Source organism: Paramormyrops kingsleyae, chromosome 4 (genome assembly GCF_048594095.1).
Source record: "Paramormyrops kingsleyae isolate MSU_618 chromosome 4, PKINGS_0.4, whole genome shotgun sequence".
Lineage (NCBI taxonomy): Eukaryota > Metazoa > Chordata > Actinopteri > Osteoglossiformes > Mormyridae > Paramormyrops > Paramormyrops kingsleyae.
The window spans coordinates 10,565,949-10,593,452 of record NC_132800.1 but is presented as its reverse complement, the minus strand read 5'-3'; the positions used below and the strand labels follow the sequence as shown (position 1 = coordinate 10,593,452).

The following is a 27,504-nucleotide window of genomic DNA, read 5'->3' as shown; positions in this document are numbered from 1 at the left end:
CTTCAGGACTTCAGACCAGCTGCTCTCACTTCACGCCTCTGTCAGGGTCAGCCCCCCGCTGTGGTCCTTCCGTTCCCCTTCCCCGTTTGACCAGCAGGTGGTGCTGGTCATCCCGTTCATACGTCAGTCCTTGTTTCTCCCCTGTCACTTGTCTGGTCTCGTGGCTCAATGTATTAAGCATGTGCTGTCTGTTTGCCCCTCAGTCCTGAGTTCCCTCTTGTTGTGAGTTCGAATCCCGCCTCCTCTGTTTTTGTATTTTAGCTCCCTGGTGTTTTCCTTTATGCTTAATTATTCCTGGTGTTTGCTTTGTAATTGGTTTTGGTTTTGTTTCTTGTTCCCCTGTTTATGTTATTGCCTATGTACCTTCTGTGTGTTGATATATGCTTCCTTGGTTAGTGTTTAGTTTCCCTGATTGTTAGTGTGAGTTAATTGGTTTCACCTGAGTCCTGTTTCCCTAGTCTTTGTTAATCAGCCTCACCTGCCCTGTGTTAGTCATTACCCCCATAGTATATTAGTTCCTGCCTTTGTTCTGTTCCCCGCTGCTTCATCGCGTTGTGTCTTGTATCTAAACCATTGTCTAAGCTCGTGTCTCTGATGTCTCCGGTTTTCCCCATTGTTGGATTTTACTTTAGTGTCTTGCTTTTCTAGTTAGTTTTTCCATGTGTGTTATTTAGTCTAGTTTATTCCTCCCTGTTTAGTTTTGACCCCTCGTGGTCCTTTTGGTTTTGTGTTTGTAGTGTTTTCTGTTTTGATTAAAACCCTGTTTTGTTTGCTGGAGCCGTAAGTGGGTCGTCCGCCCTTTCTTTGTGCACCATGCCTCGTTCCCGTGCCGTCCAGAACCATGACAGCCTCCAGGTTTGTGGGTCTGGTTCCCACTCCTGGTTCTGCATGTACAGCTTGCATGTTCTCCCCGTGTTCCTGTGGGTTTCCTCAGGTTTCCTCCCGCTGTCCAAGATCATGCAGTTTGGTGAATTAGTGTCTCTTGATTGTCCTCAGCCTGTGAGTGAGTGTTTGCCCTGTGATGGACTGGCATCCCATCCAGGGTGTCCCTGCCCTGTGCCCTGTGCTTCCTGTGATTGGCTGCAGGCTCTGTCCCATAACCCTGTACTGGATAAGCGGTTATTGGTATTTGTTGAATATTTTATCTAGTATTTAATCTTTTTGTCCCTGGGGTTGGCTGAAGCGGTCCATTGACTTTTGGCTTAAATGTGAGATTTTAACTTAATAGTGTTTAATGAAACCAATGTCTTAACCTATAATTGCACATACCTGCATGTTATACCTCATAGCACATGATAGTTTCAAATACAAATCAAATTACTTTGTTCCAGTAAATCTGCTTCACCTGGAGAAAAAAGCAAAGAAAGACAATCTTCTAAACAGACACAGAAATTAATTCTCAATAGAACTGCTCTCTTATACCTTTATATCTAATTTCTACATAAAAAAATCTAATCCTAAGATTATAGCTTGTCTATGGGAATTCAGTAATAGTTATATGCATAAAATCTAAATGTTGTGTGTACAGTTTGTTCTGTTGTGTATACAGTCTGCTCTTCTCAGTCTCGCCTCCACACCTACTACAGCCTGAGAAGTTCCTGCTCAGTTCCTGCTCACTCTCACACACAGACAACGAAACTGAATCCTATCAGTGTTTGTGGTAAAAGGGCAGAAGCCAATTCCGCACTGGATTCGAACCAGTTCAGCTGTACAATCTGTCTGGATCAACTGAAGGATCCAGTGACTACAGCATGTGGACACAGTTACTGTATGAGCTGCATTAAGAGCTGCTGGAATCAGGAGGATCATCTTGGAGTTTACAGCTGCCCCCTGTGCAGACAGACCTTCATACCTAGACCTTTTATATACAGAAACACCATACTGGCTGATGGAGAAACTGAAAAATACTGGACTACAAGCAGCTACTCCTGCTGACCATTATGCTGGACCTGGAGATGTGGAGTGTGACGTCTGTACTGGGAGAAAACACGAAGCTGTCAAGTCCTGCCTGGTGTGTCTGGCCTCTTACTGTGAAACTCACCTCCAGCCTCACTATGAGTCTCCAGCTTTTAAGAAGCACAAGCTGACTGATGCCACTGGACGTCTGCAGGACAAGGTCTGTTCCCACCATGACAAACCCCTGGAGGTCTACTGCCGTACCGACCAGCAGTGTATCTGCTGTTTCTGTGTGATGTATGAACACAGAGGCCATGATACGGTCTCAGCTGCTGCAGGAAGGGAGGAGATACAGGTCAGGCCATAAATACCCTAAAATAATTTATAAAATGTATTTGAAATAAAAATGCCTTTTGTCTTAATGCATTTGAGTTTATCTGCTATGAGGACACAAAGATCAAGTCTGGTTTGGGAAAGTGAAAGAAAAATGAACTGAAAATGCAAAATGTTGTTACAAAGTGTAAAAATTTCTCTTTGATTTCCTACTGAAAACGCCTTAAAGCAGTGAATCATGTGGCTGTAGCTGGACACATACAGCAAGCAAACAGGGTTCAGAGGTTCACTTACTGTTTGGCTGAGCATCTGAATGGCTAAGATGTCTCCAGTGTTAATTTTGTTAACGAAAAATTTTCGTCATCGTTATCGTGAACGACCTTTATTTTCAGACTAAAACGAGACGATAACTAAATAAAAACGATTTTGCGAGACGTAAGACTATGACGAAGAATACTGACACTTTCGTCAACGAACAAAAACGAGACGATAATGTTTGCCAGAGACGAGATACAATCAGCACTGATGTAGATCGCGTAAGGCAGGGGTATTAAACTAAAAATGAAAAAAGTTCCAGTTAGAGTAATTTTCTTGAAGGTCCGGAAGATCGTAATGTCTAACTATTTAGTGTGATAAATATTTAAGTAGCCTATTAGTTGTATCAACATTGCATGTAATCAATATCTGACTGTCAAGTCAAATTAATTCAGTACAATTCAAAAACTTTTTGACAATATTTACTGTCACGTGACTTAGAGCTGAACATATATGTATGACTGCCGATATGTGTAATGTTTTCTCATTTACTAGTTTTAAAAGGACATTTTGAAAGTAGGGCTGCATTTCAAAATAAGATAAAATAATATGTCAAAATTGTGCATGTTTAAATAAAGTGCTTAACTTAATCCGTAAAACTTTAATAGAATCGTTTTTATGACATATTTTAGTGTTCATGGATTTAAGTATTGGTTTCGATAATCCCACACCGGTAATAATAATTAAAGTCTGGTTTTAATACAAATACATACGAACTTCAATCGCTATTAGAGTAGGATATGGGCGGTCATATTATTTCGAAACATCATAAAACGTGACATGTTTTTCTCATATTAGCATTATATTTGTTGGAGTAACAACGCAAACGGAATGACGAGCCATTGCAGGCGAAAACAGCGCATTTTAGTTTTTATTTAAAATAAAATACGGGGTTGCCAACTTCGGCCAGCTGGCTGAAGTGAGATTTTCAATTCGAGTTGTCTGCACAAAAAATGTTACAGTTCTTACCTTGTACATACATTTTTTTGTTTCACCCGAGTTGATTTATATAACAAATAACATTATTTTTACAGTTGTTAAAAAGCGGAAACTTCAACGAACATGAAATTACCTCAAAGAGAGGAGAGTTCATTTTTGGCTCTATACACTAATAGGATTGTAGCCTTGCGGTAATTATTTTGATGTTAAAAATGCTAAAATAGAATGGTTGTGTCACGACAGAACACTCGGGTGAGCTCAGAAACCTTTTATTGGGCGAGACAGAATCGGGTCCAGTAGACAGGCAGGGTCGAAGCCAGAGATCTGTCCGAAACCGTTAACCAAAGCCAGAGGATTATCCAGAAGAGAGGTCGTGAAGCCGGGCGTAGAGGAGTCGGAGAATCGGGAGATCTGTCCGATGACGTGGACGACACACACGAGGAGGAGCCACGAGGGATGATCAGGGCTGGTCAGGAGGGAGGTGGGAAGGAGAAGGACAGAGGGAGTAGGGAGAATTGGGCGGAGCGGAGCTGCAACACAGACGGAGGTTAGAAGTGCTCGGATGTGTCATACTAAACAGTACCTCGCACGGAGCGATCTCCGTGCCGAGTTTAAATAGTCGGGTAGGCGTGGCGCTAAGTCCTGGGGGCGGTGCCGTCCGCTGTCATGACAGAGCCCCCCCTCCGACGACCGACACCCGGCGGTCGTGCGCGGCGCGGTAGTCTGCCCCGGGATCGGGGTCCCGGCCGAGACGGGTGGTCGGCATGGAACTGGGCGATCAGCGTGGGGTCCAAAATGTCGGAAGCGGGGACCCAGCATCTCTCCTCAGGGCCGTATCCCACCCAGTCCACGAGATACTGCAGACCCCTTCCACGGCGACGAGAATCCAAGAGGGAGTGTAACTGGAGGTGTTGCGTAGATAGCCAAACACGGTCTCCCGGCTTATATACCAGGGCTGGCCGGCGTCATCGGTCGGCTCATGTCTTGGTCTACTCCGCCCTTCGGGATAGCTGTCAATGGGCCTGGATCCACACATGTTCACTCCACCAGTACCATTGCTCGACGACAGGGACTCCCGAGGGAGAAGAATGCCAGGGGAAAGGGGGGGGCTGGAAACCCAGCACATACTGGAAAGGAGTCAGTCCCGTAGCAGAATGAACCAGAGAATTTTGTGCGTACTCCGTCTAGGGCAGGAACTGGGACCATTCATCTGGCTGGGATGAGCAGAGTTTCCGAAGTATTCTACCTATGCCCTGATTCACCCGCTCAGCCTGTGGATGGTAAGCAGTGGTCAGACTTACTCTGATATTCATCTTGGCGCACAATGCTTTGAATGCCCGAGACGTGAACTGAGGACTTCTATCTGATACAATATCCTCCGGTAGCCCATAGTAGCGGAATATGCACTGGAAGAGTACCTCCCCAAGTTCCAAAGCGGAAGATAGTTTAGGGAGAGGGATTAGACGACACATTTTAGAAAAGCGGTCTACCACAGTTAGGATGGTGGTGTGTCCTCGCGAGGGAGGTAGGTCAGTAACAAAGTCCATCGCCAGGTGGGACCATGGACGAGAGGGAATAGGTAAGGGTTGAAGCAGTCCGGAGGGGGGCTGTGTCGGAGACTTACTCTGGGCACACACTGGACATGACAGGACGTAGTTCTCGGTCTCTCGTTGCCACTCTGGCCACCAATAGCGTTTAGCCACGAGACGGGTTGTTGTCGTTACCCCGGGGTGTCCGGAACCAAAGGAGGTATGAACCCACTGAAGGATACAATTTTGCAGTTGAGACGGTAAGTACGTACGACCAGCTGGGCAACTCAGCAGGGGGGTGTGTGTCTCTCATTGTGTTGTTGGAGTTGCCGGTCCAAGTCCCACTGGATGGGTCCGACGAAGCAGGAGGGAGGTAATACAGGCGTTGGATCTTCGGTGACTTTATTACACGGGAAACAGCGGGATAAAGCATCTGCCTTGACGTTCTTAGTTCCTGGAATAAAAGACACTTGGAAATTAAATCGGGTAAAGAAAAGTGCCCATCTAGCTTGGCGAAGATTAAGACGTCTCGCCGACTGCAGGTATTGGAGGTTCCGGTGATCAGTGAGAACCCTGAAAGGATGTTTCACCCCCTCGAGCCAATGTCGCCATTCCTCGAGGGCTCGCTTGATGGCAAGTAATTCGCGATTCCCCACGTCATAATTGCATTTGGCTGGGCTGAGTTTCTTGGAGAGGAAGGCACATGGGTGGATCTTACCTGATCGGGGATCTCTTTGGGAGAGCACGGCTCCGATCCCTATCTCTGAGGCATCCACCTCCATGATGAAGGGTTCGTCGGGGTCAGGTTGTTGGAGAACAGGTGCAGTGCAGAATCTCTCTTTTATTTCAGTGAAAGCCTGCGTCGCAACTTCTGACCACACGAGTTTCTTCGCTCCTCTTCTTAGCAGATTAGTTAAGGGAGCTGCTACCACACTGAATCCTCGAATAAAGCGGCGGTAGAAATTCACGAAACCCAGGAATCTCTGAAGTTCTTTGACTGCCCTGGGTTGCAGCCACTCAAGGATCCCTTGTATCTTACTCGGGTCCATGGCAACCTCCCCTGGTTGTATGAGGTAGCCGAGGAATTTAATAGAGGAGCGATGGAACTCGCGCTTCTCTCCCTTAACGTAGAGATGATAGTCAGCCAATCTTTGAAGAACCTGCTGAACATGAGTGACGTGCTGGGCTTCGTTGTATGAATAGATGAGGATGTCGTCGATGTAAGTAATTACGAACCGATGTAGTACATCCTGGAAGATGTCGTTGATAAAAGCCTGGAAAATTTTCGGACTATTAGCCAAACCGTACGGCATAATGAGATATTCGTATTGACCGGTACCGGTAAGGAATGACGTCTTCCACTCGTCTCCCTCGCGGATTCGGATGAGGTTATAAGCACTGTGGAGATCCAGCTTAGTAAAAATCCGTGCCCTACGGAGCTGTTCTAAGGCAGACGGGATAAGGGGTAGAGGTTCACGTCGCTTTTTGGTTATAGCGTTCAGAGCTCTGTAATCAACACAAGGGCGAAGACCACCATCCTTCTTACCCACGAAGAAGAATCCGGCTGCTACGGGAGAGGTAGATGGATGAATGATACCTTGTTCTAGTGATTCCAAGATGTAGGTCCGCATGGCTTCCTCCTCTGCTCGAGAGAGGGAGTATAATCGACCTCGAGGGAGAGTTGCTCCTTCGAGGAGGTCGATGGCACAGTCAGAAGCGTGGTGTGGTGGAAGACCATACGCTTCCCTTTTGCTGAAAACCTTGGAGAAGCGACGATACTCCACGAGAATAGCGGAAAGGTCCTCCAGAAGAGGACTCTCTAGTGAAGAAACTCGACAGGGTAATGGCAGGCAGGCATGGAAACATTGTGAGGACCAGGCTTGGATCTCACCTGTTCTCCATCCTATTTGTGGATCATGCTCCCTCAACCAAGGGAATCCTAAAATAATAAGGTCTCTCTGAGAGGAAATAAGTAGAAATTGGATACTCTCCCTATGGCATTGTCCTACCTTAAGCAATACCGATCCGGTACGGGAGGTAACACGTCCTGAGGTTAGCAGTTCCCCATCTATTCCTCTTACACATAGAGGCTGTGGTAGTGCTTCTATCGGGAGGTTGTTAGTCAAAGCGAAATCTTTATCAATGAAATTCCCCGCTGCCCCTTAATCCACTAAGGCTAGTTGTTGAACTCTGCCTTTCACCCAAATAAGTTCAGTTGGTACTGTCATCTGGGTTTCTGTTAAGGAGGGAATAGGAAGGGTTCTCATCTGTGTCTCCCCGGAGTTGTGTCGAGGTCTCGTAGGGCAGTTGGGTAAGACATGTCCCGCCTCAATCTCTTCCAGCTTCTCCCCTTTGGCAGGTGCTACACAAGGTACACAAAAACCACGAGACATAGGAGCAGCTTCTTCCCTCAGGCCATCACCCTCATAAACAGCTGTGTCACCTGCCTTCTGTAAATTTTCCCCCCTTAAACTCTGTTTGCACTCAACCTTATACTTGTACAGTGTTACCCATGTGTGTATAGTGTCATTTATTGTTTGTACAGTGTCACTTATTATCTGTGTACTAGGGAGTCTCTACCAACCGGAACCAAATTCCTTGTGTACCTCAGCACACTTGGCGAATAAAGCTGATTCTGATAACAGGAGGGTCACAAGTGCAAAATTAACAGCTCAGTACAATGGTGGTGAGTCAAAAGGTCTGTGTCCAGTTTATCCTACCTACAGCCAACCAATCATTTAAGAATATCCATCCATCCATCTCCATCCATCGTTTATCCTGGTCAGGGTCATGGGGAGTGCTTAGATCCTTTCCCAGGCATAATCGGATACAAGGCTGGGGTCCATCCTGGACAGGATGATTAAGGAATTTTATCTCAGCTATTGAAACAAACTTGTTTTGTCATCTTGTTTCCCATCTGTAGAAACAAATTGGAGAGACACAGAAGAAATTTCAGCAGAGAATTCAAATGAGAGAGAATGAGCTGCAGAAGCTGAGAGAGGCTGTGGACTCATTCAGAGTGAGTATGAACCTGAAGAGAAGATAACAGCTGGCTTGTGATCATCTTGGATCAAGACTCTTCCCCAGAGTTAACAGATTTATAGAGCTGTGTGGATTAATCATACTAAGGTCACTGTGGGATACTCTGGGTCAGAGGATTGGTGGGACAAAGGTGCCAGATAACAGGGTCATGAGACAGAACAGGAACAGGGCACCCAAACAGGGTGCAGTCAAAGAGCCAAATCACAGTAAGGGAATCAAAGTCGGGGTTGGTAACAGAGATCAGAAAGCGGGGTAATCTACCAAGGAGAGTGAGGGAAAAGGCAAACACTCATGGGGACACGGTGAAGGTGAGACACTCAGGCACACCTAGACGGGGGTCGGGATCAGCAGTCGCTTGGGTGGGAGGGTCTGGGAGATCAGGCACACAAAGGGTCACAGGAGGAACCTCACGCACCCAGGGAGAACCGTGGCAGAGAAACGTCCAGCAGTCTAGCAGAATAAGATGAAAGCTCACATTGATAAAGCTGGTTTACCCAGTTTACCTGGTTTTATACTACCAGTAACCAGGACTAAAATGAAGCAGCTGTCAGTATCCAGGCGAGATACATCGGGCTGGGGGGCGTGGTTCCTGCAAGCGATCTGGGCTCATGCTCACAAACAGGGTTTAACTAACCTGGGGTTACAGGGGTTATCCTATTCATTTGAGAAAAATCAAGTTTTCATATAACACCATGAAGTCACCAATTAAACTGACACCTAAAGGTGACACCCAACCTGCCACCAGTCAATTGTTTTCCCCAAAGTTACCAATTTCCCACCGACCGTAATGGTCTGCACAGCCAATTGAGTGGTGTTATGCTTGTGATCCTTAGCCATTTGCCTTAACTGCAAAGATTCATTTAGTAATTTAGCATGGTTTTGTAATGATATCCCTATTCCGGAATGTAGGATACGCCACTGCACTGTTGTAAGCATATTTCCAGAAGTATGATTGGTTAACCAATATGTCTTATTTTGCCATTTCCAGATATATGTACTATTTAAACAGCCAGAATGCAGCACAAATGGTAGCTGCTCCTGGGCATGGACGGTACTCACACAAAGGATGTGAGGGCCGACCTCAAATAACATGTCCCTTGGGGGTGAATAGTCCCATTGACATACGCTTCCTTTCGTGTCAAAACATGGGTTGGTATACCCTGTTCGTAGAGAACACACATGTCCCTTATCCGTTTCATCACAATCTTGTACATCATATGTTTGGTTAGTATACTGTAGATGTCTAGCCATTCCCCCTTTACTTGTAAAGTCCAATATGCCCCTCCAGCTATTACAGGCCCTTGGATGTCATGAGACAGAACGGAAAGGAATGGAAAAATCTGACTCAATGGTAAGTGCATTCAGTCCAATTCATCCATTGAGTCAGATTTTTCCATTCCTTTCCTTTCTTCATGTCCATGAGTATCTGTGATGCCATAATGTCCCAATAAGATTGGTACACTTGCTGTAGGGTGCCCTTTGGCCTCGTCCACACGGACGTTCGAAATGAACGCCCTCTGAACGCCATACGTGTTTTTCCTGCATTTTGTAGCTGCGTTCGATTGGCGTTTCACTGGCGTTCGCTTGACGCTGTTTAACACCAGCCTGACGCCCAATCTGTAGTTTCGTGTATTTACCTGTGGGGGCAGTAATTACTCTTAAGGTTTCTAATGTATATTTCGAGATTTAAACAAGATGACAAAATCACATTGTAAAGTTCTAGTTTTACATTTAAAAATTACTTTCAAACGTGCATAATTTGCGTCTTTCATTTTCAGTTTTTTTGTGATTTTTTTTTTTGGGTTCGGGTGTGTGTGTTTCAGCCGCCGTTTTCTGAGTATGTCGCACCGGTAATAAGTAGCCAAAGTTATGCTGTACTCTCAAATCCATCCGTAATTGTTGAGGCATTGGAGAGAAGCGGGGTTTATATATTAATTGCTTAAATTTGGGGGGATCAGCTGCAGTGTGTAAACTAATTTTTAAGCTAGAGGTCCAAGATGCATTTATGTAAATTTTATTGACATCCACACATCCATCAATCTCCCCACTGTTTATCCTGATCGGGGGTTGCAAGGCTTAATGATAATTACGGCCGTAATTGCTGTGACACTATAATTATTTATATCGCATGATTTTATGCTGAAATATTCCTACAGCTTTTGTAATTTCGTATTAAGTACATTTACCCTATGAGTAAAGCTAGTTGAAAAGAGAAAGCAGATACGGCGCATCAGTTAAATGAGTTTGTCTTTATAGATGTCCAGATTTCCAGTTGCCTACTGAGCTTTTTAAATTGGTATTTTAAGTGAAAATATTAGCACCAGTTGATCCGTCGGTTTGGGTTACTCGTAATATCGGTATTGTACCAGCAGCTGATTAACTCACTGCTGGTACAATACCGATATTACGAGTATCACATTTTCCGTAAAATGTGGTTTCTCGCAGTTGCCGTACAGAATCATGGGAGATATTCGGTCCTCAAGAACGCCAACCGAACGTTTTCCTCGCATTCGTCCGGATTTTGACGCCAAGAAAATGTTGCATGGAGTGTTTATTTGACGCCACCTGAACGCCAGTGCTAAAAGCCCGTGTGGACGCTTTGGTTTGCTCCAATGAGCAGAAAAACGGTCACCGTTCAGTCGGCACTCACCTGGCGCCACGAACGCCAGAAAAACGCCTGGTACAGACATCCGTGTCAACGAGGCCTTAGGTATGCAGTGTCCTACGGTAGCCACAGCATCATGCACATATTTACCTAAAGAGTCCAATTTATGTGCTGTCACTTGGGAGTCAATGGTATTCATAATACCCAGTCCAGTTCCTGCTCCTCCCAAAACAGTATCGTACCAGGCTCTCCTGGCCCTACATTTGGGTAGCGGAGGAAACTTCACAGTCCATTTCACTGTGGTGTGTATGTGTGCATGAGCCACGGACATACATGTGTGGGCGATTGGTATAATTTGTACATCGCGGGCATGTGGCGTCAAAGGCATTATGTCCACAATCCTATAATATCCCTGCATCCTATTAGTAACTATGGTACTATTTCCTAACATCCATGGTACCGTGGTGACATCGTTGATCCCGTCAATGAGGTTCTTGGTGCACTTCCAGTTGTCATAACTGCCAATATATATGCAAAAACTGACATTCGCACTCACATGTACATGTACTTGGGGAGATGTCTTGTCAGATGCAAGGATGAGATTTCTACCTTCCTTGCAGTCCTTACAGATGTACAGCTCACTCCCGTTTCACAGGAGTTAATGTGAAGACAAAGCATGATTGTCTAGCTGGGCAGATGAAGTTGTCTTGTTGTCGAGTCATTGGATACTCTGCCCACTTCATGTTGACGTGGCCCATCCGTTCCACCTCGGTCCCTGGAACTGCAGCATAGCTGAGGGTCACTGGCAGCATCAGCCACATCCATCACCTGGTCCATCGTGTCATCCTGCATACATAGAAAGGGAAACTCACATACATGTTAGTTTTCCCGTAAATAGCACTTATTAGCTGGGACGTGGCGCCACCCTTCGCTCCATGACGGCCACAGTGTTGTCTTGTCCCATAGCTATGACTTCTGCAGGTCTCGGTGGGCCATCTTGTTGTTAAACCCACACCTTGGCTCCACTCACATCTGTGGAACCAAAACCCCCTTCTCCTCTCTGAGTAATTTGTTGGGGTCGTGGAACTTCTATCACAGTACCCATATGAACAGGCTTAACTAATAGCTGGGCAATCCGGTCATGTTTCTCCACTGTTGCCAGTTCATCAGATGTGTTTTCCAACACCACCTGGGTGGAACCTTGATAATCTGAGTCGATTACACCTGCTAAAATTATGACCCCTTTAAGAGCCAAACTAGATCGCGGGCATACATGTCCATAATGCCCTAGTGGACATTGTACTCCTATGTCTGTAAAAAATTTTGTAACAATGTGAGGCAGTAACACTGCTGCCTCCACACAGTACAAATCCAATCCAGCTGAACCAGCAGTGCCCCGGTTTGGCAGTTTCGCCTCCGGGTGGATTAGCCAGAATTTAATAGGCTGATCATCACACCTTTCCACCATCACTGTTTGCGCCTTTAATCGCATCAGAGGGGTCGGTCCTTGGGTTAGAGGCCTATTATTTAGGGCCAACACCGCATCAGACAGCCGGTCTCTCCACCCCGCAGAGTGTTATTAGGTGATGCCTTTCGCAATTGTTGCTTCATTCCTTCTCTCTATAAGCCCAGCAGCTTAGGGATAATAAGGTATATGATATACCCACTCCAATGTCTTTCATTCGCCCATTCTTTCATACTTTCCCCAGTAAAATGTGTACCATTATCAGTTTGAATCTGTAATGGAGTACCATAGTACTGTTCAATTAATTGCAAAGTTCGTAATATACCCTGTTAGGTGGCCCTTTTTAACGGGTTAACAACTAGCACACTTGAAAAGGTATCCCCTACCGTGCCGACGTATCTGCATCCTTTTGACAATGGGAGAAGCCCTATAAAATCCATCTGCCAAACTTGCCCCGGTTCTTTACCTCTCACAATTTGTCCCCGAATTACTTGAGAAATATGTTTTTTTCTGGTGATTCTGGCACGTAGTGCATTGATGTACCGCAGTTTGTGCCTCATCCACAGTGATGCTAATCCCCCAAGTGGCCACTTTTCCCATGTGCCCACTGAGCGGCAGACAACCCCATGGTTGGATGGACCTGCACCGGAGCTATCCGAGTCTGGGCATCTACGGTAGCATTATATAATGCCTCAACAGACTGGTTTGAGGTATGTGCATCTACATGCGATACCTGCGTCTTTACCCTTTTAACTTGTTCCCAGATTTGTTCCCACAATTCCTTACCCCAAACCTCCTTGGTCCTAATCTTCTAATTCTGATTTCTCCACATAGACATCCAAACAGCCATACCATTCGCTACTGACCAAGAGTCAGTATACAAATGACAGTCACTCAGTCCCTCCTGCTCCAAAACCATCACTACTGCTCATAACTCAGCCCACTGGCTACTTTTGCCTTCTCCTGTCATCTCCAACATCTGCTGCGTACATGGATTATATGCCGCAGCTTCCCACTGTCGCTTACCACCGACACCAACTTCGCTGCTCCATCTGTAAACCATGTATGCCATTTCTGTTCCTCACTTAATTGATTATATGAGACCCCCCACAATATAGGGCCTTAACACCACCATTTCCTCCCCTCTCTCTGGAACATCCGCCACTTGCTCATGTAAAGCCGACACCCCAGAGGGGCCGGGCTTAACCCTGTCAGCTACATACCATTTGCATTTTAAGATGCTTGCCTCTTGTGCTCCACCAATCCGGTGGGTTTTAGGATTACTGTTCACCCACTTCATGATAGGAATCCTGGGTCTCAATAGAACATCATGTCCTATTGTCAGCTGCTCCGTCTCTAATAATGCCCAATAGCATGCCAAAAGTTGTTTTTCAAATGGAGTATATCTAGCCCCAGGGTCAGGGAGTTTCCTAGACCAAAACCCCAGGGGGCAACGCTGACGCCCCTGTTTCTGCCACAGACTCCAGTTAGCATACATATCAGATGCAGTGACCTGCAGTTCTACTGGTCCGTCCTGCACCTTAGCTAAGCTCACAGCTTGCTGTATAGCTTCCTGAGCTAGCTGAAAAGCAATTTGTTGTTCAGATCCCCAAACAAAGTCATGTTTTTTCCGTGTTACTTTGTGTAGTGGACTTAGAATTTGGGATAAATGAGGAATATGATGCCTCCAATACCCAAACAATCCTATAAAGCGCTGTACATCAGTTTTAGTCTGGGGCATGGCAAATTCCATTATTCTTTGCTTGACTTTTGGCAAAATTTCCCTTTCTCCTTTATTCCACTGTATGCCCAAAAATTCCACAGTCATGCCTGGCCCTTAGTGGGATTAATTTCCCATCCTTTCCCTCTCGTATGAGCCATCAATTGATCCAATTCCTCCTGCACTACCTCCTCTGTTTATCCCTGAATCATAATGTCATCAAATTGTGGGAAATCTGAAGTTCTTAACAGAGGAGGATCAGTAACAGATCCCCGATCATGATCCGCGACTTTGACTGGGTTCCAAATATCAATATCCTCATCATCTGAGTCCCAGATATTGCCATCCCATCGCTCGGGATCCCAATTAGCAGCTTAGCAACAAATGCTCTTATTTTTCGCGGACATGGTGTCCGTTTTTTCCTAGCATTGGCTTTTGCCACTTGCATTGCAGCCCGCTCTGCAACCCCCGTTACTTGTTGCAGGCGTTGATGTAAAATATCCACCTGACCCTGTGCCAGAGTCATCCGACCTAATGCCTCAGTTAACTCTCTCATTTGTCCCTCTTTCTCCCTTTCAGTCTGGTCTGCGCGCTCATACTGGATTCTGTATGCAGCCAACATGATCCATAGGCGTCTCTGTAGAGCAGCATAGGATCCTTTACAACCAGAACCTTTTTAAGGCACGACAATACCTGCTCAGGCTCAGCTTTTCTCAACGCAGCAGTCCAGGAATCAACAGGCCCTCCACCTTTCCTTATCTCCTGGGCTAACGCAGCAAACTGCGTCTCATCCCACTCAGGGAGCACTTCAGGCTCGGGCGTTGCTATCTTTCTCCTAAACATGTTTGTTCCTTAGTCCTATATCTTTTTCCCCTCAGATCCTGCCGACTACGCCAAAATGTCTTAAAATGGATGAGAGAGGGATATAGGGCTCTCGAAGGAACAAACAGGCACGCTTAGGTTCACTCAAAAACACTTTAATACAAGTAATACAAGATAACTTCACATTAAAATCAATATCAATATATCAATTAAAAGTAATGCAAAATAACCTTGTACCACAAGGGATATAGAATAGCAATATATCATACGAACTAAGGTATATATAAAAGAAATAATGAAATATAGACAATGCAAATTATTATCATGAGCGGTGATAATTAATCCCCATTAATCAATTAAGTGTATAAGCAGCTGCAAAACTATTTACACTCAGACGTGCCATCATCACCCACCTTCACACACGGACTGGGGAGCCCTTTTCAGTCCTGGCAGGAGACCAACACGTGAGTCCCGAGAAAGTGCCGGGCGATGCGCGCTCTATCCCACGGCTGAGCTCCGGTCAGTACTGGGTTCTCCCCCTTCCTTTATACTAAATTTAGCGTCGCGTGCGGGCAGGGGGTAAGCTGGCCAGGCTCACCCCTTCCCCCAGGCAATATGTACTCCAATTCCCCTTTTTGTCCGAGTGATGCTGTTTGCGATAACATGGTAATATAGGCGTCCTTGCGCCAGGTGTCTTTGCGCAACGCCTCCCTGTTCCCCCCTACAGGCAATATAGGGTGCTGTATACCGACCCCCCACCCTATCTCCTGAAACCAAGATAAGCATCCTGCATGCCGATCTAATGGCCCAGATTATCATCCTGGCTTCTTTTTATGAGCCCAAGTTATTTATGGCGAAATAGGTTTTACGGGGGATCGGTAAATAGCATGTTCGTGCAATTCAGTAACATTCGGGGTGAATCATGGAGGAATGATCTAAATTTCAGGATGATCAGTCCACACACGATCAGAATTAATCCACAATTAAAACTTCCCAGAATATTATAGTAAAAGGATTAATTCCATGCCATGTGGGTGACGTAATCGTCTGCGAATTCATCCTAATACAGATCCGCTCCACTGAGAGAAGACGATCTGAGGTGACAAAGCTGATCAGAGATCAGGAGAAGGCTGAAGTGAGCCAGACTGAAGAAGACATGGAGAGACTGAAGCAGGAGATTGATGAACTGAAGAGGAGACACTCTGAGCTGGAGCAGCTTTCACACACAGAGGATCACATCCATTTCCTCCAGGTAACAGAACAGCTTGACAATACAATACACAATACATATTCGATTACAATACACATTTGTTATGATGAAGCAGTTTAATCAGACTGTGTGTCTGTAGAGGTGCCAGGGTCTTCCTGTTGTCCTTGAAGCTGGATTTGGACCCAGAATCTGTCTATCCACGCTGCTCTTTTGAGAACGTGAGGAAGATGGATTCTGAAATGAAGGATCAACTGGAGAATGTTTGCGAAAAGAAAACAGCAGAGATCCATCACACAGGTTAATAAATAAATACATTTTCCTGTCTGTTCATGTTAATAAAGACCATGCAGAGAGAATATGCAGTACAGTCAGTCTCATGTTTCTGTGACCAAGTCAGTTTCTGTTTTCAATAAGACAAAATCTTTGTGAAAAAAACTGATGAAAGAGCTTTACATTCCACAGGGTACAAAACCCAGATCACAGGAATCATGTATCTTCTATATTATAGTGTCCAAAAATCTGTATTATGTGTAACAAATGATTTGTAGTTTGATAAAATGCCTGTTATTGTCCCTAATAATGATAATACCTTACTGCTGTTGTCTCCACAGTGAGTGAAGTCCATCTCCCACAAGTAAATTCCTTTTACTCACATCCCTGTTTCTCTCTCTCCTCCTAGTTACCAAAGACACCATCCTACCGGTATTAGTGTCCAGGACCAGAGCAGAATTCTTACAATGTGAGTCTGTTCACACACACGCTTCTCTCTCCCTGTATGAGGTGGAGTGTGTTTCATTGTCTTTCGTTTTCTTCTGCTAGGGGAGCTTCTCTTTCTCTCTCCCGCTGTCTCCTGGCCTTTCACATTTACATGAGCTGTTTATGTCAGTAGCCTTTAGATCCAATTGCAAAGCAAGGCAAGTTTATTCAGGGTGCTTTTCCACTGCAACAGGTACAGTACTTTCTGTACTTTTCCTTTTCCATTGACTTCCAGTTAAGTACCAGTACCAAAAGTTCCAGTAAGCAAAGTTCCAAAGCACCTGGGATAGTTTTTTGGTACTTCGGAACTTTGTGTGGGACTTGCAAACATATTCATTGTCGATTTCAAATATATTTTAACACATTTTTTACACAGTCTGTGTAGGAAATGGAAAAAATGCATAATATTTTCACCAAATATTGATGCATAGTTACTTTTTATGTCATAAATTGAACAAAGATAAAAAATAAAAACATTATTATGGCACTCTGCAAAAGTTTGGGCACCCTAAGAGTTCCAAAGTCTCAGATTCTTTTTACAAGGTTTCAGACCTTAATCAGCTCGTTAGATCTGATGCATGGCAAACAGCTGTCATTAGTAAATGTCAGCTGGTGCCAGTTTCAAAGCTTTACAAATACACTGACTCTTCAAACCTTGTGCACACACTTGTGGACACTCAACAAACATGGGTTCCTCTAAGCAGCTGTGTAAGACTGAAAATGAAAATGAAAGTTATTGATGCCCACAATGGAGGAGAAGGCTACAAGAAGATAGCAAAGCGTTGTCAGCTTGCAGTTTCCACAGTGAGAATTGTAATTAAGAGATGGCAGTTCAGGGGAACTGTGGAGGTCAAGATGAGATCTGGAAGACCAAGACAACTCTTGGAGAGAACTGCTCATATGCTGGTCAGAAAGACAAATCAAAATCCCCAATTGACTGCAAAAAAACTGCAGGAACATTTAGCAGACTCAGGAGTGGTCTTGCACCGTTCCACAAGACCTTCATGAAAGAGTCAGCAGAAGAAAGCCTTATCTGCGTCCCCATCATAAAATCCAACGTCAGAAGTATGCAGCAGAACATCTATAGAAGCCTGATGCATTTTGGAAACAAGTGCTGTGGACTGATGAAGTTAAAATAGAACTCTTTGGCCAGAATCAGCAATGGCATGTTTGGAGAAAAAAAGGAGCAGCATTTCATGAAAAGAACACCTTGCCAACTATTAAGTATATGGGGGTGGATCTATCATGCTTTGGGGTTGTGTTGCAGCCAGTGGCACAGGAAACATTGCACGGGTGGAGGGAAGAACGGATTCCACTAAATACCAGCAAATTCTGGAAGCAAACATCACACCATCTGTAAAAAAGCTGAAGCTGAAAAGAGGATGGCTTCTACAACAGGACAATGACCCTAAACATACCTCGAAATCCACCATGGATTACCTCAAGAGACGCAAGCTGAAGGTTTTGGAATGGCCATCACAGTCCCCTGATTTAAACATCATTGAAAATTTGTGGGTAGATCTTTAAAGAGCTGTGCATGCAAGACGACCAAAGAATATTACATAACTAGAAGCCTTTTGCAAGGAAGAATGGGAGAAAATCCCAAGTACGAGAACTGAAAGACTTTTAGCTGGCTATAAAAAGTGTTTGCAAGCTGTGATATCTGCCAGAGGAGGTGTTACTAAGTATTAATTATGTAGGGTGCCCAAACTTTTGCAGAATGCCATAATAATGTTCTTATTTTTTATCTTTCTTCAATTTATGACATAAAAACTAATTATGCATCAATGTTTGGTGCAAATATTGTGCATTTTTTCCATTTCCTACACAGACTGTGTTTACATCTTATCCATTAAAAAATGACCAAAATATGTTATTTATCGAGGGGTGCCCAAACTATTGCATACTACTGTAAATAGTTAACTAAAAAGGAGTTACAGTGGTACCTCGGTTCTCGAACTTAATCCGTTCCGGACTCCGGATCGAATCCTAAAAAGTTCGAGTTCTGATCGAATTTTTCCCCATAAGAAATAATGGAAAACCAATTATTTGGTTCCCGGCCCCCCAAAATTACAACTTAAATATGTTTTGTTTTTTTTAGCATTTAAACACAAAATGAACAGGATAAAACAAGAAGAGCCTTTTTTTCTTAATGGCTTCCAAAACGATAAAGATCTTATCCCAACATTACCCCTGTCCTGCCCCTATCGTCCGCTCCTTCCGTGTGCCACGCCCCCTCGTTAACCTCGTGTGGGATCCCCATGTGATCAGCTGTTTCTGGTTGTTGTCATTAGTCCTCTGTATTAAGTCCGCGTTTCAGTTTTTTTTTTTTTTTTTATTATTAACTCAGTGCCACAGGAACAAGAGGTATTACACAATCATGTCAAGTTAACATTAAGTCCGCGTTTCAGTTTGTTTCCTCAGTCCGGTCATTAGGTGCGTTCGACTTGCTTACAGCGCTGGCTTAAAGCAACGCATTCTGATCCTGACGCAATGCATTACGGTTAGATGCATTGCGACCTCTCACCCGGCTACAGAAACAGGAACCGCCTCCGAGACGACACATCTTTGCTTTTATTGGCTGAAGAGTTTAGTTACACGCATGACGTTTGTATCCCCAGGCAGTTCCGATGCGTAATCTGCTATTTCTCCCGAATATTACGTAAAGCAGTGAGAACTGGTTTTCAGTTAATTTACCTGGTAAAATAAAGTTTAAATAAATGACATAAATGCTCTAATAGTACACGTAAGTTAGTGGTTTATTTATTGTTAGTTACTGTAATGTTGCGCTGCTTTATTTGGTTAATCGTCCAGTCTGTGAAGAATTGCATTGTAGTCTGTACATAACAATAAAAACTTTGAATCCGGTCCATTGTTTATTTTTATTATTACTCTGTAGTCGTTAATTTGTTCATGAATAGCAAACTTTTAGGTTGTAACATTTGTACAACTATTACGTAACTCTTTGGTGAGCAATGGCTAACAAAATGATATAAAGTACAGTGTATTACCTGATACAGTATTTTCAATAAAATAGCATTATCACCAACAAGCGCTGCTAATTGTTGGAGTACGCCGTCTCCACCGGGTAAAGAGATTCACAGTTGACACGTAGAGAAGTTGCAGGTCACCAGTTTATTCTCTGACAGATTGCAATCCGGGGGCGGCCATCTGACATACATTCAGCATGTACAGGAGGAAGCTCAACCATATGTATCAGCTGTATCCCTTTTAAAGCCCTTTGGGCATCTCCCCCCTCTCTCGGTACCTTCCGTCTACGTGGCAACCACATGTTTGACATTTGCTCTAGTTAGTCGGTATTAGTACTTGTCCTTCTGGAAGGCTAAAGATAAATAAGGGCCGCTGAAGTTCTCTGTCTGTCCCGATTAGGTAACCTTGCCCTCCCGGCGCGCCAGTCAGTTCTCGTTTTGATTAGTTACAGCCTTATAGAATCATTCCCTCAATTTCCCCCTTATAGAATTATTCCCTCATACTACAGCAAATGCGAGGCTGACACTGAAGTGTTACCTTTTGTTTCTGCTCAGAGACGTGCAGTGTGACTCATTTCCTGGCGCGAACAATTTATATTAGGTCAGCGTTCACGGTTCGACTTCTGATATTCAGACTGAGTTCTAGGTCAAACTGGTTTGTTCGACTTTCAAGAAATTCGAGTTCTAGTGAGTTCGAGAACCGAGGTACCACTGTACATTGCAGATGCAGTGTATGACTAAACTTCTGCTGATGTAATGTATTGATAAGCTGCAGCAAACAGTAATATTTTAAGCCCTGTTTATGATGAACTGACAGTGTTAGCAGACCTCAGCTCTTCAGGAGGCTTGTTCCACAGATGAGGAGCATTGAGACTAAATGCTGCTTCACTCTGCTTGGTCTTGATTCTGATACACTGAGTAAACTTTTCCAAGATGCCCTCAGGGGTCTGCATGCTGCATATGTTAAAGGAAATCAGAAATGTATTTAGGCCTGAGAACAATTAGTACTTTGTACAGAAGAATAATATTTTACAACAAATCATTGCTAGTGCAGTGATTTAAGGACCGGTGTAATATGCTCTTATGCTATTATGTAATATCTTATGGTCAATCGTGCTGAACGCAGCACTGAGATCCAATAATACAAATCAAGTTCAAGATTTTTGATTCATCACTGCAGAGATGGATGTCATTTAAAACCTTAACAACTGTAGTGTCAGTGCGATGGTGTGGTCGAAATCCAGACTGAGGCCTCTCAGCCACCTTCGGGGTAGTCTGACATGCCTTGACATTTTTAAATATTTCACCTATCTAAAAAACATTTATCCCAAAGTGTTACAAATGCTTTTATTCAGCACAAACTCAGCACCAGTAATCTGAGACCACTTAGAATGTTATTATTCTATTTTTTGTTAAAATCAACTTTAAATATATACTTTTCAAAAACCTATTTCAGACATGCTGAGAAATTGTAAAAAATCACATTATAAACATTTCTAGCCAAGACTTTTGAGCTCTGAAGCTTATAGACACAGGGGTTGGCTACACATAGGTGAAAGTGACATTCTGAAATTTTATGTGGTTTGATTACTAAAGTGTTAGCACTTTAGAGTGACACTCTTTTTCTCAAAGTCAGTGGCCTATACAATGAATATTGATGAGATAGGTGTCCTCACACCTGTAGTAGTTTGCATACTGTCAATGGCCCATCAGTCTGGAATGTCACTGCACCCCACACCCATCACTTTGGAAAGGCAGTTTGAAACGCAAGAAAAGTAACAACAATAAAATCCCTTTCACAGTTTATTGGTAGATGGAATGAAAAATGAAAAACTGTGACTATATAAATATAGAAAGCGATAAATATGATGCAGTGACTATTATTGACGCTCTGGGGACGAGGGCATCATCGACCGCGTATCTTTCTCGTGTATTTCAATTTATATCTCGCTGAAATCATTATGTAGAATCATGAAAAAAAACACTGACTAAATCCATAACCTGTCTTCTTTTCAAAACTTCCATTGTCGGAAGCATTAAAGTTTTTAAAATGAGGTTAAATGGGCAAAAAAGCAAACCATGTCACTTTTCTTTGTTTTACCTGCATTGGGGTCGTCTAGTACCACTCTCAGCTGAAGATCACTATTCACGTTCCAAATAGGCTGGGTTTGAACCAGCGACCTTGTGGTTACAGGCACACAAGCTTAGCTCACTGAACACAGGTATGAGATTTGCTGCTGAAAGTGGCAACACTGGCGCAAAGCTTCAGCGGCAGAGACGTATCCGTGTGCCATATTGTAGCCGATCAGTGTAAACACTACCCAGACATGTGCTCTTGTTCATTTTGGTCACAATGGGGGTATTCAGATATTTCTTTACCCAATACTAACTGGCGGATTATCATGTTATTATCATGTGAATAGCTCAATTTGCAAGTGGGAAGGCGATCAGAGCTGCTTCGAGACGCAGACGCTTAAGTCAGTCACTCTTTCTATTCGTATCACGAAGCAGTACAAATATATTTAGTTTCTACCTATATATATATGAAAAGTAGACCGTCCAAGGTTTCTGAGGGTGTTTCTTAAATGTTTATTTGACAAAAACTTGCAGAGATATTTAAACGGTTTGGCGAAATTTCTGTTTTACCCCGCAGGCGGGATAGTCGACTCCTGAGGTTTAAGGTAATTCTTTTGCACCATGAGAGAACTAAGTAGTTGAAAAACAACTTTTTCAATCATCTTTCCTAAAAAAAGGTAGGCTTGGTATAGGCCTATTGATATGCCCTGCTTGTCCAATCCTCCCGTGTGCCACGCTACCTCGTGTGGAATCCCTGTGTTTACCAGCTGTTTCTCGTTGTTTTTGATTGGTCTAATGTATTTAAATCTGTGTCAGGTATGTTTTCCCCAGTCCGGTCATTAAAGTTGTAATGTTGTGTGTTGCCATTGTGCTTTGTCGTATCCTGAAATAAATCCCTCGTTCCCCAATTCTCCGTCTCCCTGCTCCTGCTTCCTCGGTCCATGCCCTACATATGCCATGACACCTATAGTTACTTACTATTGAGGAATCTAGGTTGGACTTTTCTAAAAGAGGTTTGATAACTCAGGTCTTCAGGGCCCTTGGAAAAAGGCTTGACTGACGAGAACTATTTACTATTTGTAGCACATCTGATGCTGTATAATTAAAAACATCAACATTAAAGGAGCTTGTAGGTAGTGTCAAGGCAGCTGGCTGTAGGCCTGAGGTGTTGAACAGTTTCTGTCAAGGTTGCATGGTCTAGGGCAGGAGTCAGCAACCTTCCGCTCGCGAGACACATGCGGCTCTTTGACCACGTGGCTGCGGCTCTTCTCAGAATGACAGACACATTCACATTTTCATGGCTTAACATATTATGGTAATATTTTCATAAAGATAAATTATTTATTTATGGTTAATATTATTATTATTCATTTAGATATTTCTTTAGCTATATGTGAAATAGGCCAGTCTGTCGCATGCTTCTGTGATGTTTGAACTGCATCATTTACATCTTCCTCAAAGTCATTCTCTAAGATGAGATTACGTCTTTGGTCAAATTAAATGCTCTCCAGAGTTTTCTTCAGTGCCTGAAATTGGATGTACGCTTCAGTGTTTATTGGGAATCCTAATTCTTTCATATACTTTTTGTAGTAAATAATCACTATTCCTTCCCAAGTCTTCGTAAAAACTGGTATATTTTCTCTGATTTACATATTATATCCAGCTGAGTTTGGAGTGGTGAGGACATTTTGCGCTACTCAGTCAGCAGTTACAGTAGTGAAGTGCAGAGTGAAAGGCAGACAACTGCAGAGCCAAAGGAACTTTGCTCAAGAATGGAGGAGTGAGGGTGAAGACTGTCACTACAGATCTGAACAATGTCGTAACATAAGTCACCTTTGCGCTGTTATGCGTCCGAGTGATTTAAAACTGAGATGCCCCCCCCCCCCCCGAAATAGTCTTCATTTTTTGTAAGTTCTTGAAGTTATGTTTTTGTATTAAATTCAAATACACCCATATTGCATTAAAAATCATATCTCAAACCCCCTTCTCTACCCAGCGGCTCTTTGTAAATCTTGGGTCAGACGTTTAGGATAAAGATTAATGTATTAAACACATTGTCTGACCCAGTATGTAGGTGACACACAACTGGGGTCAGATTAGATAGAGTAGCTGTGGGCTTTGATGCACTTTGTTCCCCCTGAAGTTACTCAGAACAGGAATGACTGACACTGGGGCTGCTCCTCACTGCCTAGTGTGGGCTGTAGCTACAGCAGTGGATCCAAACCAAGTAAGTGTGGGGGGTGGGGGGTGAGGGCCCAGGCTGTCCTAGATGTCAGCATGCACTGTAATGCTGAAAGCAGGGAGGGGGGGTGAGGGCCCAGGCTGTCCTAGATGTCAGCATGCACTGTAATGCTGAAAGCAGGGAGAGGGGGGGTGAGGGCCCAGGCTGTCCTAGATGTCAGCATGCACTGTAATGCTGAAAGCAGGGGGGGGTGGGGGGGGTGAGGGCCCAGGCTGTCCTAGATGTCAGCATGCACTGTAATGCTGAAAGCAGGGAGAGGGGGGGTGAGGGCCCAGGCTGTCCTAGATGTCAGCATGCACTGTAATGCTGAAAGCAGGGGGGGGGGGGTGAGGGCCCAGGCTGTCCTAGATGTCAGCATGCACTGTAATGCTGAAAGCAGGGAGACTGCCCTCGCTTTGTTTGGGTAGCAGGAACTTTTTGCATTCATATTTTGACTCACTTTTAGTTGTAATCTTTGGTGCATAATTTTATGGTTAACCATTTGAACTCTATTTTGAGAATTATTCTATGCATTTAATTTTAGGCTTATTACATAGTATGTACATCAGTTATGTTTTTGTTTTCTGGACACTCTGATATGTCAGAAGTTGATGAGTAAATGCTGACAGTCTTCATATCATTCTTTTTATGAGGAAAAATTGCTAGCACCTATTGAAATTTCTCAAATTTTAGTAAATTTAAATATATGCCTCATTGCGCACAGGATTACTCTAGAATACTTTAGAGCACAATGTTGCAACACCCGGATCAAGTAAATTTTCTCGATCGCAATGATAGGCGATTCATGTGTTATACCTGCCCAAAGTTACGAGCCTGACATTAATGGGTGCGAAAACCAACGCATTTTGCTTTTGTCGGTTTTTAAGGGTTAATATTTTTGATAAATGTTGTTTATAGTTTTATTAACCTGAAATTCACCTTGTTAATTTAGCACGCATAGCATTTTGCTGCGTTTCTCGCCGGCGTCGTGTGGGTGTCCGACATTTCCTGAGGTATTTCAGATACTTGAATTCCTGCTTCATTTTTATATTTTATGTATCGTATAGAATAATAGAGCGCAGGCTAAAGTGCAGTTCGGTCCCCAGCGAGTCTCTCAGCGCGGCGTCTCACAGCGCAGGGGGCAGCCGGAGCGCCGCAGACTCGGGCGGCTACATGAGTATATTGGGAATAAAATGTGTGTATTGGAGCGAGTTCTGTGTTAGTGAGTGTGTGAGGTGTGACAGTGATGATGATGGAGATGCTGGGCTTCGTGATGGGATTAATCGCTCTTCCTCTTGCCTACAGACTCCTGCCAGCTGACGCTGGACCCCAACACAGCATACAGAGACCTGTCTCTGTCAGAGGGGAACAGGAAGGTGACATGGGGGGAAGAGCGGCAGCCATATCCTGATTATCCAGAGAGATTTGACCGGTGCCCCCAAGTTCTGTGCAGAGAGAGTCTGACTGGTCGCTGTTACTGGGAGGCTGAGTGGAGTGGAAATGGAGCTATGATAGGAGTGACTTATAAAGGAATCTGGAGGAAAGGAGACAGTGCTGACTGTGGGCTTGGATTCAATGGCAAGTCATGGAGTCTGTTCTGCTCTCCTGACAGTTACTCTGTCCGGCACAATAATAAACAGACTGTCATACCCATACAGCGCTCAGACTCCTGCAGAGTAGGAGTGTATCTGGACTGGGCGGCTGGTACTCTGTCCTTCTACAGAGTCTCCTCTGATGGACTGACCCTCCTGTACAGCTTCACCTCCTCATTCACTGAACCCCTTTATCCAGGGTTTGGGGTTTATGACGACTCCTCCGTGTCCCTGTGCATGCTGGGATAGCTCACTGTGTGCTGGAGGAATCATTTTTACCTTATCAGAGTGTCACATGTAGCTGCTTCTCCATGGCAAAAAGGTAAAATCTCTGCTTTTTAAACAGTATAACCCTTTTTACTCTGTCTGAAGTGTGACGTATGTTAGACAAAATAAGTGACTGGGTTCAGCAAACTGAACAAATATGGAAAATTGCTGTTTTTCCCTCTTATTAAAATGTAAGAAATGTAATCCTGACGAGTGAGGAAGGGGGTTTCCCTCCCCTGTATATGAACATTTTATGTATTTCTGTCTCTATTGTATTTCCTGCCTGTACACTGACAATAAAGGCTTCCTATTCTATCCTATTAATGTCCCGGTTCAGCGCTGCCCAAAGTGTAACTGAGTAACATGATCAATCCACGCATTATATTAACTGGAAATCGACAAGAAAGTTAGGGAAAAACATTTTTAGAGTTAAAAACTTAAAAACGTAGTAAATCACATTAGTAACACACGTTACATTAAATGACCAAAATGCAAGAATAAAAATGTCCTAACTAAAACAGTAAACTGTCATACCTGAGAATCGAGAAACTAACTCTCACCCCTATTAAAATCTCACCCCTATTAAAATACAGGGAAACAATCATTAACAAACCGAACTAAAGTCCTTACTATGTAAATTAATGCCAATACGTAATTATTTTTTTAAACAAAATATATTTTTACTTCTCATAAAAAAAAGGGTTTAACTTGAGAGAGCAGGATCTCACATCCGCCCCCTAGTGCCATCCTGAGGTAACTGCGGGTTTCCCGTCGGTCGCAGGATGTGAGACGCTGCGTTCCCTCAATTAACGTCCCACCACAACACACCAGAAATGGTTAACATGTACAGTCATTATTTAACATACAGTAAAACATTAACCTGATAAAAAATATTCTAAAATAAACCTTTAAAAATAAAAATTAAAACAAAGTAAATCTGTTTTGAATGAGCTTATTTAAGAACAACGAGAATGGACAGGTGAGTTGATTTGCTGTTCTAACTGCAGCCTATTTTTAAGACTAAGACTATATGTGGATAGCTTCCTGATTTCACTACGTCTGTAGTGCAAGCATATATTACTTTTTTAGGAATCCTGATTTACTTAATATTTGAACTTACTTCATTTTTTTTATCCACACAATTTAGGAATAAGATTCAGATACTACAGCTGTGGAAAAAATTAAGAGACTCTATATTAGGGTGTCCAGATAATCCATGTCAGGGAGGACACTTTGATCTACTTCGGGTTTTACAAACTACTTTCAAATTGAAAGGCTCCTTTGCTCGGCTAAATAGTTCAGTTCTTCATGTGCTTTGACTGGTTTGTTTCCTTGACTGAAAGACTCATCCAGCTGTTTCACATTAGCATTAGTGACACATGCATGATTATAGGAGACTGACCAATCAGCATGCAGCGAGAACTCGGTGCTAAAGTGAAATCCAGGTCCTTTTAATTGAAATGGTAATTTACAATTTCTGTCCTACCTCAGAGTGTCCTCCCTGACATGGATTATCTGGTCACAAAAACACAGACATTTCTGTCTTTAAAATCATACAAGTTACCACAGTTCTGCCCTGGCATTTTTTAAATCACAAATAAGAAACAGTATAGATGTACATTTTCTAACCAATTATTAATCACACATCTATATATTGTACTGTTGTTTCTTGCACTTATGCTACCTTGCATTATTATTCACTTCTGGTTTAGATGCCAAAGTGCTT

The 27,504-nt window shown here is 43.5% G+C and overlaps 1 protein-coding gene and 1 pseudogene across 2 annotated transcripts in view; one reads left to right on the top strand and one right to left on the bottom strand.

Moving 5' to 3' along the window:
- Positions 1–27,504, bottom strand: part of LOC111841371 (tripartite motif-containing protein 16-like) — a 129,777-nt gene that overhangs the window by 91,689 nt on the left and 10,584 nt on the right. The window lies entirely within an intron of this gene.
- Positions 814–25,980, top strand: LOC111841370 (tripartite motif-containing protein 16-like; annotated as a pseudogene).